Source organism: Thunnus albacares, chromosome 1 (genome assembly GCF_914725855.1).
Source record: "Thunnus albacares chromosome 1, fThuAlb1.1, whole genome shotgun sequence".
NCBI classification, from domain to species: Eukaryota; Metazoa; Chordata; class Actinopteri; order Scombriformes; family Scombridae; genus Thunnus; species Thunnus albacares.
Window position 1 is genome coordinate 27,757,199 of NC_058106.1, and position 14,092 is coordinate 27,771,290.

The window sequence follows — 14,092 nt, forward strand, 5'->3', positions numbered from 1 at the left end:
ACCAAACAGCCAGCAATTACGATGCAGATATTACAATACATGGCACCGTTGCTGCATTTTACTATCAACATAGAACTGAATGTTTAAGCATTGCTTTGTATATGCAAATACGCTTTTACATGTCAAGGACATATATGTGAATGTGGACTTTGTCTAGTTGTGATATGTTACATTTTAAGATTAAAAATAAGATTAACGTGACGGAACAAAAAAAGTAATTTATTTTTAGGGCTGCAACTAGCAATTATTTTCATTGTCAAATTATCTGCCAATTATTTTTACTTGATTATTTGATTATCGTTGCATTTATAAAATGTCAGAAAATAGTGAATAATACACATCACATCGTTCTAAAGCGTCTTAAATTTGCCAGTTTTGTTTGACCAACAGTCACTGTAATATAAAGCAGAGGAAAGCAGCAAATCCTCTCATTTGAGAGGTTGGATTTGGGAAATGGTTGGCGTTTTTGCTTGAAAAATGCCTTAAAAGATGAACTGAGAATCAAATAGTTTCTGTAGATAAACTAATACAGTACATCAACTGACTAACTGTTTCAACTCTATACTGTATTTCTTCTCACTCAATGTGAACCTGTCACACACTGAGGTGGATAAACAATGTATTCCGTTTAAGAAGTATAATGAGTAAATACACTGTTTTCAATGGATCTTTAATGCTTTTTCATCCAGCTTTTCCTTGTCATTCTCTCTACATTTGACAGAAAGGCTTTGAGGTCTGTCTGACTATCCACCTTGTGTTGTATGCAGGGAACACAGCAACCTCTTCTGGACAAAAGTGAAAGTAGCAGAGTGTGTGATGAAACCTACATAACACAAGTGAGTAACACCTATGAGTCTGACAAAACTAGGTTTACAAAAATTATGACGATCCTTCAGGAAATTAAATTGCATTTTATTGTCATTACTGCATTGCTGCTAAACAGTTATATCCACTGAAATTGAGCCATGACGTCTCATAGGAAATGTTAAAATCCCAAATGTCTGGCATTGTATCTCAACAGATAACTAACTAGTAATTTGACTTGAGAAAAATCATATTATTGCCTGGGGAAGCGTTAAAAAGTATTCCCTGATCAATGTATCTGATTAGTTTGCTTTGACGGTACACTGGTGAGCTAATCAGGCCAAAGGGATCAATGGAGCGGTTGTCACGCTGCCTTGCATTCCTTCTATCTTCGGATAACTACAATGTAAATGACTGGGTACTAAAGGAAACCCTACTGGGACGCATACTAAACTCTGCCTGTGCTCCATTGTGCACATGGGAATCTCTACAGACACTTAGCCAGTTCTTAATCAGTAGTGTGCGAAAAATAGGTCCCTATTACACAGCCCTCTCTGAGTCTCTTATCATCATATTTGTCAGAGCTGCTTTATTCATTTCCAGATCAGTTTCCTCAGACTGTAAACTTTACAGCCCTTGTAGCAAATCCTTGTGGTACGATCCTTATTGTTGCTGATAGGCTCTGAACCTCTTTCTTCCTCCTTCTCTCTGTCTCTCTCTTTCCCTCTCTTTCTTTCTCAGGCAGTAAGAGCTACGAGGCCACCAGATGCTCTCCCAGCCTATTTGTCTTGTCCCTTTCACAGACAAACTAATTGCTAAACAAAAGGTGCTGGCGTGTCCTGTCGAGTACCCTTGTAAATGCTTTACAGCCTCTGTCCCATTCTGCCGGATAGTTAAGTGGCTAATTATAAAAGGATCACAAAAGAGTCTGATTAGGGATGAAGGAGAGGAGGAGGTTGTGGTCCTATAGCCTTTGACAAGGGGGGCGGCCAACACAATTACCTCAACACAAACGAAATGCCACTGATGAAACTGCCCAAAGACATGCAGACGGATTCTTTGTTGCTGCCGAAATAGAGTTATCGTCGAGGCTATAATGCTACTTCTTTATAACCTGTGAAGTGTGGTGCTTATATGAATTGTGTTTATACACTCGGATGTACTTAGATAACGCAGGAGGGTAGTCAACCCTCATTGCGATCCTTTTCCACCACAGTGCTGTCATCTAGGGCTGCAACTAACAATTATTTTCATTATCGATTAATCTGCTGATATTTCGCTGGTTAAACAATTCATCATTTGGTCTATAAAATGTCTGAAAATAGTGAAAAACGGTGACAATATTTTTGAGGTGTGGGGAAAGTTTGGAATAAATAACAATATTCCTGTGCAATTTAATGCAATCCAATACAACGCCAACACAAACGATGGCCTCAGAGTTGAATCAATCCCTCTCTGACAGCCTTCACAAAAACAGAAGACGATGAGCTTCACAAAGGTAGTTTTTGTTGCAGTTGCAGGGCTACTGGATTGGATTGCATTATATTGTACAGGTGTAGCTGTTGTTGTTGCTTTTTGGAAACGAGGAACAACAAAGGGCAGAAAAGAAGGCTGAGAATGTTTCTTTTGATGCGTGTCTGTGTGTGCAAGCTTTCATCTGCTTCTGCATCTGTGAAAATGTGTCCCATCACCTGATGATGTGTTCAAGTGTGTGTGTGTGTGTGTGTGTGTGTGTGAGAGAGAGAGAGAGAGAGAGAGTGTGTGTGTACTTGTGTGCCTGTCTGTGTATGGCCGAGAAAACAGAGAGCCCCTGACTCCCTATCTTGACAAAGTTGGGTAATTAACGACAGAGCCTATTAAAGGGAGAATATTCAGCCAGTGATAAATGGCTTTAATAACAGGGCCGTGTTCTCTCTAACAGAGACAGATCCTCCTGCCACCGTCTCCCTGCCCACCAGATAAAACTACCCAGACTCCCATCTCACTACCCTCTTCATCTTGCCTTTTCCCATCGGCAGTCTCGCTCCTTCTCTATTTTCTCTGTCTTTGTGTTTCCTTTTTCCTCACTTTTTAAAAAATTTTGCTTTTCTCTTAAAGATTCCATCATTCTGTCAGTCGGTATGCTTTTTTCCCCAAATCACGTTTGTACTTTCAAGGTTTACTCACGTCAGACAAGATTTAAATTGTATTCATGTACACAAAAGCACACTGTACAGTATTCTCAAATACACATATACATATATGACATTTGCATGAGTTAGCGCCACCTTTTCATCTACCTGCATGCATGTTTGTTTTTATGGACATGTTCGTGCATGTGTGTCTTGTAATACATCGTTAGCCTCTTTGTGAAGGGGCCATGCAAATTGGACAGTTAAGAAGCGCCAGAACCGATTTATGTTCCCGTGCAGCCCTTTAACAGGGGCTGTGCTACTGCTTTATGTGTCCTGGTGGGTTTTGGGGCAAGGGCTGACCCACAGGGGTCACATTCATCACAGCCCCGTATTGTGAGATTGGTCCAGATGTCTGTCCTCATTAGAACAGACTGCTCTGAAAGTGAAAACATTCAAATGAGTGAGAGTTAAACAGCCGTCTCACCCATGTACATAATCAAATTATGTTGCAGTGTTAGGTGTGTGAGCTGAAGATTTATGAGATTTATTAAAATAGCATCTTGACCCTAATGGTATCTAGCCATACAGGTAGTTTTATTTGTCCAGGTTTTGAGATTTGCATGTTAGAGGTTTTCTGTGTCCCCCCAACACAGTGGAAGTGAGGGGAATTTCATTTGTGGTGCTCAAAGCATTAAAAAATTACACAAAGTAACAACATGTCTTTGCAGAAACAATGTCTCAATTAGTTTGGATGATCGTTGGAGCTGTGTTTTTGAGTAAATGTGGTACTGATTCTGGACAAACAGGAAATAAGGGAGAGAGAGATGCAAGGTCTCAGGCCGGGATGTTGCGGTTCATGGTCAGCGTCTTAACCCCCAAGCTACGAAGTCACTTCAAATATTTTCAGCTATAACATTTTAACTCTATGGCAACAGAAATCTACGTTGGTCCTGAAAGCTCAACGAACCGCAAATTAAGAAAACACATGCAAGAAGACAGAACACAAGAAAATCAGAAAGATTTGATAACACATGCACAAGTTTCAGAAAATGCTGCAAAGTGAGAAAACAAACAAATACAGAACACCCTTTGTTTATTTGCTTGTGTTTTATGTTTTTGCATGTCTTATTTCATAAGTTGCCATGCGTTGAGCTTTCAGGGCCATCATAGAAATCTCAAAGGCGGATATCTCAAAACCTGGGCAAATAAAATCTAAACTATCTGCATGGTTGGATATCTCTATAATTCAGTGAGAAGTGTTGTTTTGTAATTTAGGTGAACTGACCCTTTAAATTTGCATTCATGGAAGGAAGAATGTGTAAAAGATGATTATGAAAAAGTAAAAAAGTATTACTTTGTGTACTTTGCAGACTCAAGAACGCCTGGAACCCCAAGATCGGACAAAGACAGAAAACCACCACACAAAATTGCACTGCTGCAGTTTGGCACACACACACATACATTATATACCGAGTTCCTCTCCAAAGTGACTCCCATGTGTGGAGGGACCTTCATATAGAGGTTGTAGCATCAGGCACTCTCTCACAGGACCAAAGGCAGCAAGTCCATTAAATACACATGAGAGTCTAATTAGGGCCCCCCTTGTGCAGCAGGCTAGGAGGTGGGAGTCATCGGGGAACGACACTGCCAGGACTCTGACACCCAGAGAACACACTCTGCAAATTAATAGAGAATGACCAAGAAGTGCCTCTGTGACTGACTGGGACCTCTGCTTCCTTGGAGGCAAAAATGTTAAGTGCTGATTGCTCTCATTAAATTTGTTATAGTGATATAATTACGAAAATATGTCTGGAAAATGGGATGACGCTTGGTGTGTGGTTAGTTTGCATACTATGGTAAATTTGATATGAATGTTTAATATTTATATGGTTCTTGTGACCTTTAAATTAGAGTAGGGAAATTGTATTGTTGAGTACGTGTTTTAGTTTGTGGCCTCATTTTACTCGATGTGTCTGTTAATTCAAAACCATTAAACGTCCGTGTTGTGGTCTTCAGATGAATGATAGTCAACTATTCTGAACGAGATTAACATAACTGATCATTTTGCTAATTTGTTCTGAATTCAAGCAGGAAAGGGGACTCGATATTTCCCATTATAATTAGGTTGATAATAACATTCGGTGAATTATTGCACTTTTGTTATTCAGGAGGAAAGTCTTTCCTCTGCTGCGTGTCAGATGAGATATTAGTGTGGACATAATTCTTATTCTGGCAGCAGCACGGTGACTGATATTATTTAAATTACACCTCCTTGGGCAAAGTATTCGGAAATACTTTGCAGATGGGAATTCATCACAAAATGGTATTGAGAAAATGAGGGACATCAGGGTTTGATTACACTGACAAAAATGTCTTTTTTTTTTCAGACGGAAATGAGTAACAACAGACGGAGGTGTGCAGTACGCTGAAAACTAGTCACATCCTCCCATAACCTTCCAGTCTGATGTATTTCACCACATCTATTCATTTCATGTGATGGACAGATTGATTCTTTCATTCTTCTTTTCAAAACTGTCCACTGTTTCTCAAGTCCAGCCACAAATTCTTGATTGGATTGAGATCTGGACTCTGAGTCGGCCACTCTAGGACATCAACATTGTAGTTTTTAAGCCATGTCTGTGTACCTTTGACTTTATTTCTGGGCTTATTGTCTTGCTGCAAAACACTTCTTCTCTTACTTCACAGGTTTCTTGCAGATTGCATCAGGTTTTCCCCCAGGATTTCCCTGGGCCCGTCCTGGGCCTGCTGCTGCAGACAAGCATCACCACAACATGATGTTGCCACCATCATGCTTCTCAGTGGGATGGTATGCTTACAGTGCTTATAAAAAATACTCAACCCCCCCATGATTGGATTGATTTGCAACATTGAATAAAAGTAGATTTAATGTGGCTTTTTTGATACTGATGAACAGAAAAAGACCCTTTAGTGTCAAAGTGAAAACAGATCACTATAAAATTATTTAAACTCATTACAAATATGATATAAAAAAAATACATGTTTGCATAAGTATTCATCCCCTTTAATAGAAGAAACCTAAATCATCACTGGTGGTTTGTTTAAGTCACATAATTAGTTAAATCACCTGTGTGAAGTCAGGAGATTTCAATTGATTGTAGGATTGTAGTACAGCCAAACATGCCCTTTAGTCTGACGGCCAAGAAGCACAATTATGGTCTCATCAGACCGCAAAACCTTCTTCAAGCAGATTTCAGTCTCCGATGTGCCTTCTGGCAGACTGCACTTGATGTCATGTGAGTTTTTTCTAAGAGTGCCACTCTCTCCAATTTCAGCCTCTGAAGCCTGGAACTCCTTCAGAGTTGTCTCTTGGTGGCCTCCCTCACTGGTCCTCTTGCATGCTCTAGGCAGATTTACAGCTGTGTCATGCTCTTTCCTTTCCTTAATGACTGATTTAACTGTACTCCAAGGGATGTTCAGTGACATGGAAATGTTCTTGTATCCTTCCTCTGACTTGTGCTTTCCAGTCACCTTTTCACATAGCTGTTTGTTGTGTTTGTGTTTGTTTGGCTACTGACTCACCAAGAGTTGGACCATCTAGATACAGGTGTACTGGATCACCGTGACTGCACACAGGTGATCTCCATTTAACGTCTAAAACCAATCAGCTGCACCACCTGTCCTATTAAAGCAGTGAATATTTATGTATTTTACATTTGTAAATAATCTAGATCATTTTGTAGAGATCTGTTTTCATGTTGACAACTTTTTCTGTTGATTAGTGTCATAAAAGCCACATTAAATCTACTTAAATCTACAATAAAACATGAAAACTTCCAAGGAGGATGAATAGTTTTTATCGATCATATAGATAGATAAACAGAGAGAGGGAGACCCATGTCAGTGGAACAGTGGCTCACCTGTACCTTTGGTGTTGTGCTCTGTATCTGTGAACTCCAGCAGCATCTCTCTCCTCTCCTCTGCACTGACTCCACTCCGCTTTCTGTTCTTTTCTGCTCTGACAGCTTTGGCCTTTAAGCTTGGCACTGTTATCACATGGGCTTCACATTTTAACAAGAGCGTCATTAATGTCACCTCGCTGAGCATTCTGTCGCAGTGACTGACAGCTGTTTTGACATTCTCTGCCTCATCGACTGCGCACACATATGTGGTTGGAAGGCTGACTTACAATAATGCAATACTAAAAATGTCAGAGGCTCCATTTAACTTTATTGGTTATAAAGCCAGTGGCTAAGGGATTTTTTATGGCCCACTTTCTTAAATATCTTACTGTGAGATAGTGCTGTCTAAATTGTATTATACATTATAAACTTGTACAAGTATACGGTAGCAGCCTCACAGGAAATGTGAAGCACACGTATACTTTTTATGGCACACAATTCAGTGTAAATCCTTGTGCAGATAATATACTTGTCCTCATTTGTGGACCACTACTGTATTCTCACACAGATGGGCAACCACCACGTCAGCCAAATGGCCTTCTGTCTCATACACAACAGACCCTTTCTGTTTACCTTTAAAGTGACAATATATCTGGCTCATGCCTATTCTGAGCGGCTACTGGCCGAGTTGTGCTGCACATTAACTGAACTTTAACCCCACATCTTTGGCCAGTGAGCCATAATCCAAACCCATTCCACATCTTTTAGTTTCTCGTACTGTTCCCATACTGTTCCATTACTTTGTATTATTATACCATATCTGAAATTACAATGTAATGGGCTGCTGTTAGACTTTTAACATAAACCTGCCACTCTCAGAATATTACAGCCACTTGTGAGGGAGGTTTATGTGTCTAGGTAGTTCTACACTTTTGGTAATAACTGGCCTCAATCTTGTCTTTCCTTTATGTACTGTATGATTGTCTGTAAGTCTGTCCGACACTAGCTGTCTGTGTATTACCCGTCTGGCCACAGTACCTCATTACTCATGACTTTTACATGTGCCCTGGAGATATCAGCATTGTAAAATTAATGGTAAAACAGGACTGTCATACATATTTCCCTTTAAAAAAAAATTGCAAGGTAAAAAAAAAAAAGCCACAACACGGGCTTCATCACATTTCACCAACATATTACTATGAGGAGAAGAACTCAAATTCCCAAAGTACCCAAAATGAATTACATTGTGGATTATCGTGTAATTATGGATCTTTCCAAAGTCTGATAGAGCAGGAAAATTGAGTTCTGAATATTTCATAATGCATAGCACCATCTTTGTTGAGGAAATTATTTAGGGATAGCATGCTCATTTGCAGAATGGATAAAGGTTCATTGCGAGGCACCAGAGTGCAGTAATTGGAAATCTCCAGTGATTCAAAGGAGTCATTCAAAGATGAGCATGTCTATTCTCTAACTGTTCACTCGGTTCATCATTAATCCTCAAGTCCGACACCTAAAACGATCAACCGCCATCAAAACCTATCAAGCCGTCGCCTTAGAGGTTATTTGTGCTACACATAAATCACACTGATACGACAAATGTGCACTTTTTTTTTTTTTTTTTTCTGTAGATGAGCCATCCCCCCTGAGCCACCATTTTTGAACCACAAGAGCCAAGCAATGGTAACTCACACACAGTCTAACCTTTGATTTTGATTCAAAACACATAATTGTGTTCAGACAGATACAACTATCGGTATCAGACAATGAGAATAGTTTTAGCACATAGCATGAGATAATACCAACATTACAGAGGGAAAACAAAACAGCCAAACAACTAAAGGTTGGATAAATTACACACTTATACTGTGTGAACACTCTGCCTGGGATGTAAAAGAATAATTTTGTCGCCTCTAGAAAACATATGAAGAAATGCCAGTTTTGAAAAATGTCATCTTTAAAAGGCAAATCTAAATGTCAGAGAGACAGATACTTTACACATAGAGAGCGCTGCCTTCTGGGCGTAACACAAAAGGCGTGAGAATAATATTTTCTCCCAGCTGAAATGAACTGCAATTACCCAGCATCAAGCATACAAAGCAGTACACTTGCATTCGCACTCACATAGCCCGGAGAAGAGCGTGGTCACTGTTTGCAACATTACTCAGGAAATCAGAGAAAGAGAACACAACAGGGGCAGAAATGTGCTTATTTAATGTCACAGGGAGAAATTAGACTTTACTACATTGCAAACTGCAATATGTAACAAAGCTTATATGAAATATAATTAAATTAGTTTAAGAAATTATAACATTTTTATAGCCTAGTTAAAAAAATAAACATTTTTTTAAAGTATGCGAGTCATCTTAATGCAATAAACTTTGTACAACTGATGATTCTTATGGATTGATGGGAAAAAAAAAAATATATTGACCGAAACTCAACATCACTCTATCTAATTGATTCATTAGAACTCACTGTGCAGCTGTTTCACAACACAATAAGTTTCTGTTTTCGTGACTAAACTCGTTGTGCATGTATGCTACTGCATGTGAGTGTGTGCCATTCATACAGTATGTGTGTATACTCCTCTGTTTATTTGTGTGTGGGCGAGAGTTTGACTTAGCTATTGGCATGGGGTCACAACTCTTACCCAGAAGAGAGCAAAGATAAAAACAAGTGGAGCAGCAAGCCCTGTTTAGGTCTAAATTTTGCATGCCGGTGAATGTCAATCTCATGAATAAGAAAAGTAGGAATCAAGCCTTCCTTGTGCCCTCAGTTTGTTTTGAAGTTTGTCAGTATGGAGGGTGCCATTACTTTTTAAAGGGGGACTACAAGCAGAGGCCTGAGTGGGTGATTCAACCCCATTTCAATCATCAGTGGAGCTTCTGCAGTTAAGTAAGTGAATAAAAAGCAAAAAAAAAAAAAGAGGTCCAAGCAAAGAAGAAGACAGAAGAAGAGAAGAGGTGAAGGAGACAGCAGAGATGGAGTCAAGAAAAACCAACAAACAATCACCTGTCTGCTGTCCCTGGTCATGTGTTTCTCTATAAATGGTTGAGGTCATGTGTGAGGTCAGGGAGAGCTAATCTTAACTCTGTGGCTGGAGGGCACCTTCAACCCACAGGGCATTTAGGTATCTCTTCAACCCTAGCGGAGAACCACCGGTCTCTTCTCTTAGCATGCAAATGAGACAGGAACAAATGTCCCGTCACTTCTGGGGCTCCATGTCCCAAAGTGCTTAACACTCTTCCTGTCAACCCCCTCTGCTCCAGCTGCTTCAGCCCCCTTCCTGCACCTCCCTCAACTCTTTTTCCTCCCTCTTATGTTCTTTAAATGAGCTTTCCAACTCCACTTTCTCGCAATTCAATTTTACAAGGCCATTATCCCGTGTGTAATGTGGAGGTTAAATATATCGGGGCAGACGTTATGTGAAAATAATTAGTGCTAATGAATAATGCACTCATTCAGCTGATGAAGGATGGTTGTCAGGGTAATGGAGTGCAAGGGAGGGGCCCCTCTGACAAATGAAATTAAAATATTTAAACACTGTTTTACGATATTACCGGGCCCTCACACTCTTTCACCGTTACCTACTCACTACATGGAGCGGGCCGGCCTCTGTGTGACATGATAGTTGTGCCATTACTCATGCACATCTGTCTCACTAAAGACAGAACTCGGATACAAGGAGGAAATATCCCCGCAACACACTTTTCCAGTATCTTACACGACAGCTAATCATCCCATCCCCGGTAATCACTTTTAGGACATCAGAGACGTCAATCCTATCGACAGCCCTCTGTATGTCTGCCAGACTGTATTTCGTTCCCTTTATTTATTGTCACTGAACTCATTCGGCCTCTTACGATCTCATTCTGCACCCATCATGTGACAATGAAGGATGTAGGTTTTAAATCGTCCAGTTTACAGCGCCCTCCCAGCCAATTGGCCTTCTTGAATCGATAATGGTGGACCAGGAGCTCTGCGACTGATGAATGGTGAAGCATCAACACCATTTCATTTGACGTGATGGTTGTCAGAGAGTACAGGAAAGTGCCTTTGACAGGGGACAGAGATCTCATGAGTTAACTCATAAAACTCTATAAGGTTTGATGTCAGTTAACCCAACGTACAGAAATGTATATTTTTTTCACTGACTTATAGTAAGTAGTATCCCAGTGATGAAATGCAAGTACATTTATTTACATAAGTTTTGAGGAACTTTGTGATTCTACTTTGCTACATTTCAGAAGGAAATACTGTATTTTTTACTCCACTATATTTATTTTACTATAAAGTTACATTTCAGATTAAGATTTTACACTCAAAAACATAGTTTTTCAGTGACATAATGTCATCTATATTATACAGTGATATACTTGTAGATGGCACTACCTAACAGCAGATAAAGTTGGTAAAATTATCTCCACCTTGTCAATATTAAAATGCTGTTTACACATTAATGCATCAGTAACAATCAAATAATATATATGTGATAAATACAACACTCTGAATGGGGCCATTCTGCATAATGAGAATTTTGACTTTTGATACTTTAAGTACATTTTGCTGGTTTTAAGCCATTCATATAGGTTTGATTTTATTTGCCCAGCGTTTTTAGGTGTCTGACTCTAAGATTTCTGAATCCACTTCAGTGCAATTGAGGTGAGTGCAGTTTTGTTTGTGGGTCTCATAGCATTGGAAAATACAACACCATTGTGTCTCTCCAGAGACGATGTTTGATTGACTCAAGATACCAGCAGAGTTTGTTGTTATCAGTTTACATTAAAGAAACAGTTCCTACAAAAACTGTTCACAGTGTTCTGTAGAGTATCCTGAGTAAAAGGGATACTGTGCGTGTATGTGATAATGCGCAACCATTCACCTCTACTGTTTTGAGGTATAAAAAACCTGGGCAAATAAAACCAAAACTATCCGCATGAATAGATAACACCACAGATATGTGAGAAAATATTTTCTAATTGAGGTGAACTGATCCTATACAACACCAAGACAGAAGGTGTGACAAAGAAGTCATTTTTTAATCAAATTCTGCAACACAATATCAAATCGGGTCTCAAAATGTCACAAGTCGTGCAAGTCTTTAAGTCAGGATTATGTTCAGTTTTCATAGGACAATGTGTAGCCGTTATCAAAAGGCTGTAAGCACTAAAGTGTGCTGGCTCTTTCCCTTGGGCTTAGCAAAGATAGCCAACACACTACACCCTGCCATCTGACAACTTTTTTTTATTAATCTCATATTTTGCAGAATGGCGCCATATACATTTGACTTGTAAAACAGACCTAATTATGGGGCCTGTAGTATGCAAGCCACACATCAAACAGTAAGTTACAGTAAAAGCCTATGATCTCAGTCGCTTTCTCCCTCTTTTTCTCCCCTCCCTTGCCTCCACACACCAGAAACACTGATTATAACAGGGACATTAAAAGGGAATTACAGCGAAACAATTTACACATAATGTAGCAGTCATATGAACAGGGAAGAAGGATGGACAAAGATATAGCAGTATTAATAATACATGCTTTAATTAAGCAGCTGGGAATGCATAGAGCAGGATCAAGGCACAGGGAGAGACAGACAATGAAAGAAGCGTGTTAAGAAAAAAAAAGAGAGGAGAGAAGCAGTGAGAGAAAGACAGCTGAAGGAAAAGGAGTGAGAATGAGAGACCAAATGACAGAGAAAGTATAAAACAGGGTAAAAAGTGGAGGAGGGAGGAGGAGCGGAATATGTTGCTGTGGGTTTTCTGCGCACCGTGATTCATGGGCAGTAAATATGCAAACGCCTGATGGCCATAAGGCAATCAGAGGAGCGCCACTCATCTACATGTTGCACAGTGGGCTATAATCCATCTGAGGGGCAAGGAATAATGATACCAGGAAGCAGGAATAAGAGCAGGGCCTGTTTATTACCTCAGACAGATCCATAATGCATACAGATGTGAGGGAGGAGCGCAGCAGCCTCTGGCCAGAGGACTCCATTCAAAAGTATAGACAGTAATATTGTTTTTAGTATAATGAAAGACAATCTGATTTAAGCACCTATTAAGGCATATAAGTCTTCTGTCGTATAAAGTTTTAAAACAAGTGCTAGAGCTATAATGATTACTGACAGATAGGAGAGAAACAGAGCTGGATATACAAGACAAGGAAAGTGAATCTGACAGCTCAAGGCAACAGTAAGGTCATCTATAAAAGATATGGATATTACAATATGGATGTACGCTCGTGTATAGTGAATTGTAAGGTTATAATTTGGTCCAAATATGCACATATGAGTCCTTGGCCATCATTAAGATTAGAGCTCTAAAGACAAAACCTACCACTAGCAATAAAAATGTAATTTCACCTCCACCTCTCTGTGTTTACTTCCCTTAATTTGCAAAGAGACTCACATACACTCACATACACTCTCCAAGACAAAGACCCTCTTTTCCTGTCTCCTCACAGTGGACATTAACACCAGGATCTTACTGGTGCTGGTGTAAGTAATAAATTGTGTTGAACATTGATAAACTAATGCAATTACCTGCAGGGCAAGCAAGTCAGCTAATTTAAAGATACCAGGTTTGTTCATGGGGTGGGAGGCTCTGAATAGGCCCCAAGGGTGAAAGATGGCGTCTTTATTACATCTGAGAGGTCAGCTTGGTAGCACTGTATTAGGATTGATCTTTTGATCCCTGCCTGGAACCCCCACATACTGTACCAACCCCATCTGGCTGAGAGAAAAAGCTTATCTGGCACAAAGGGTTAACTCTGCCAACCAGGCAGCCTAATTGAGCACCACACGTCTAAGCTACACAGCAGAAACAGGAACCAAGAGGGTCGTAACAAGCCAGGCGTGACTTATTCACATAATAAACCAAGCAGATATCTAAATGAGCCATTGAGCTAGCCAGGGGGAGGGAGGCCATTAGGCCGTGTGGACCATGGTTACATATTTGTATATCTACAATTGCCCTATCATTTGCATATGCGGCTCGCTATAGAAATGTTAGCCGATGCCTGTACCCAGAGGCCTAATGACACAACACAACAACCTTGTCTTCATTCACAGAATCATAAACAAGTTAGAGCCACATTCATTTTATCAAAAAAAAAAGAACAAAGTGATATACATGAAGAATCATTAAGGTTATTGAAAACAAAACGACTGGAGGTCTGCTAGACCCGGTGTTCAAAAATACCTAAACCCTTGTAACTCATTGAGAACACATAAATCTGTCATGAGCGTACTTTTTCTGGGTGAGGGCATGGTTCAAAGAGTCATTATTT

General features: G+C 39.8%; 1 long non-coding RNA gene across 1 annotated transcript; it reads left to right on the forward strand.

The window, feature by feature from the left end:
• The first annotated feature begins 725 nt into the window (after window positions 1-725).
• Window positions 726-9,257, forward strand: LOC122988595. The gene is made up of 3 exons (XR_006404845.1): window positions 726-836; window positions 4,289-5,745; window positions 8,431-9,257. It is a non-coding gene; the product is annotated as an uncharacterized LOC122988595 (long non-coding RNA).
• The last annotated feature ends 4,835 nt before the right edge of the window (window positions 9,258-14,092 follow it).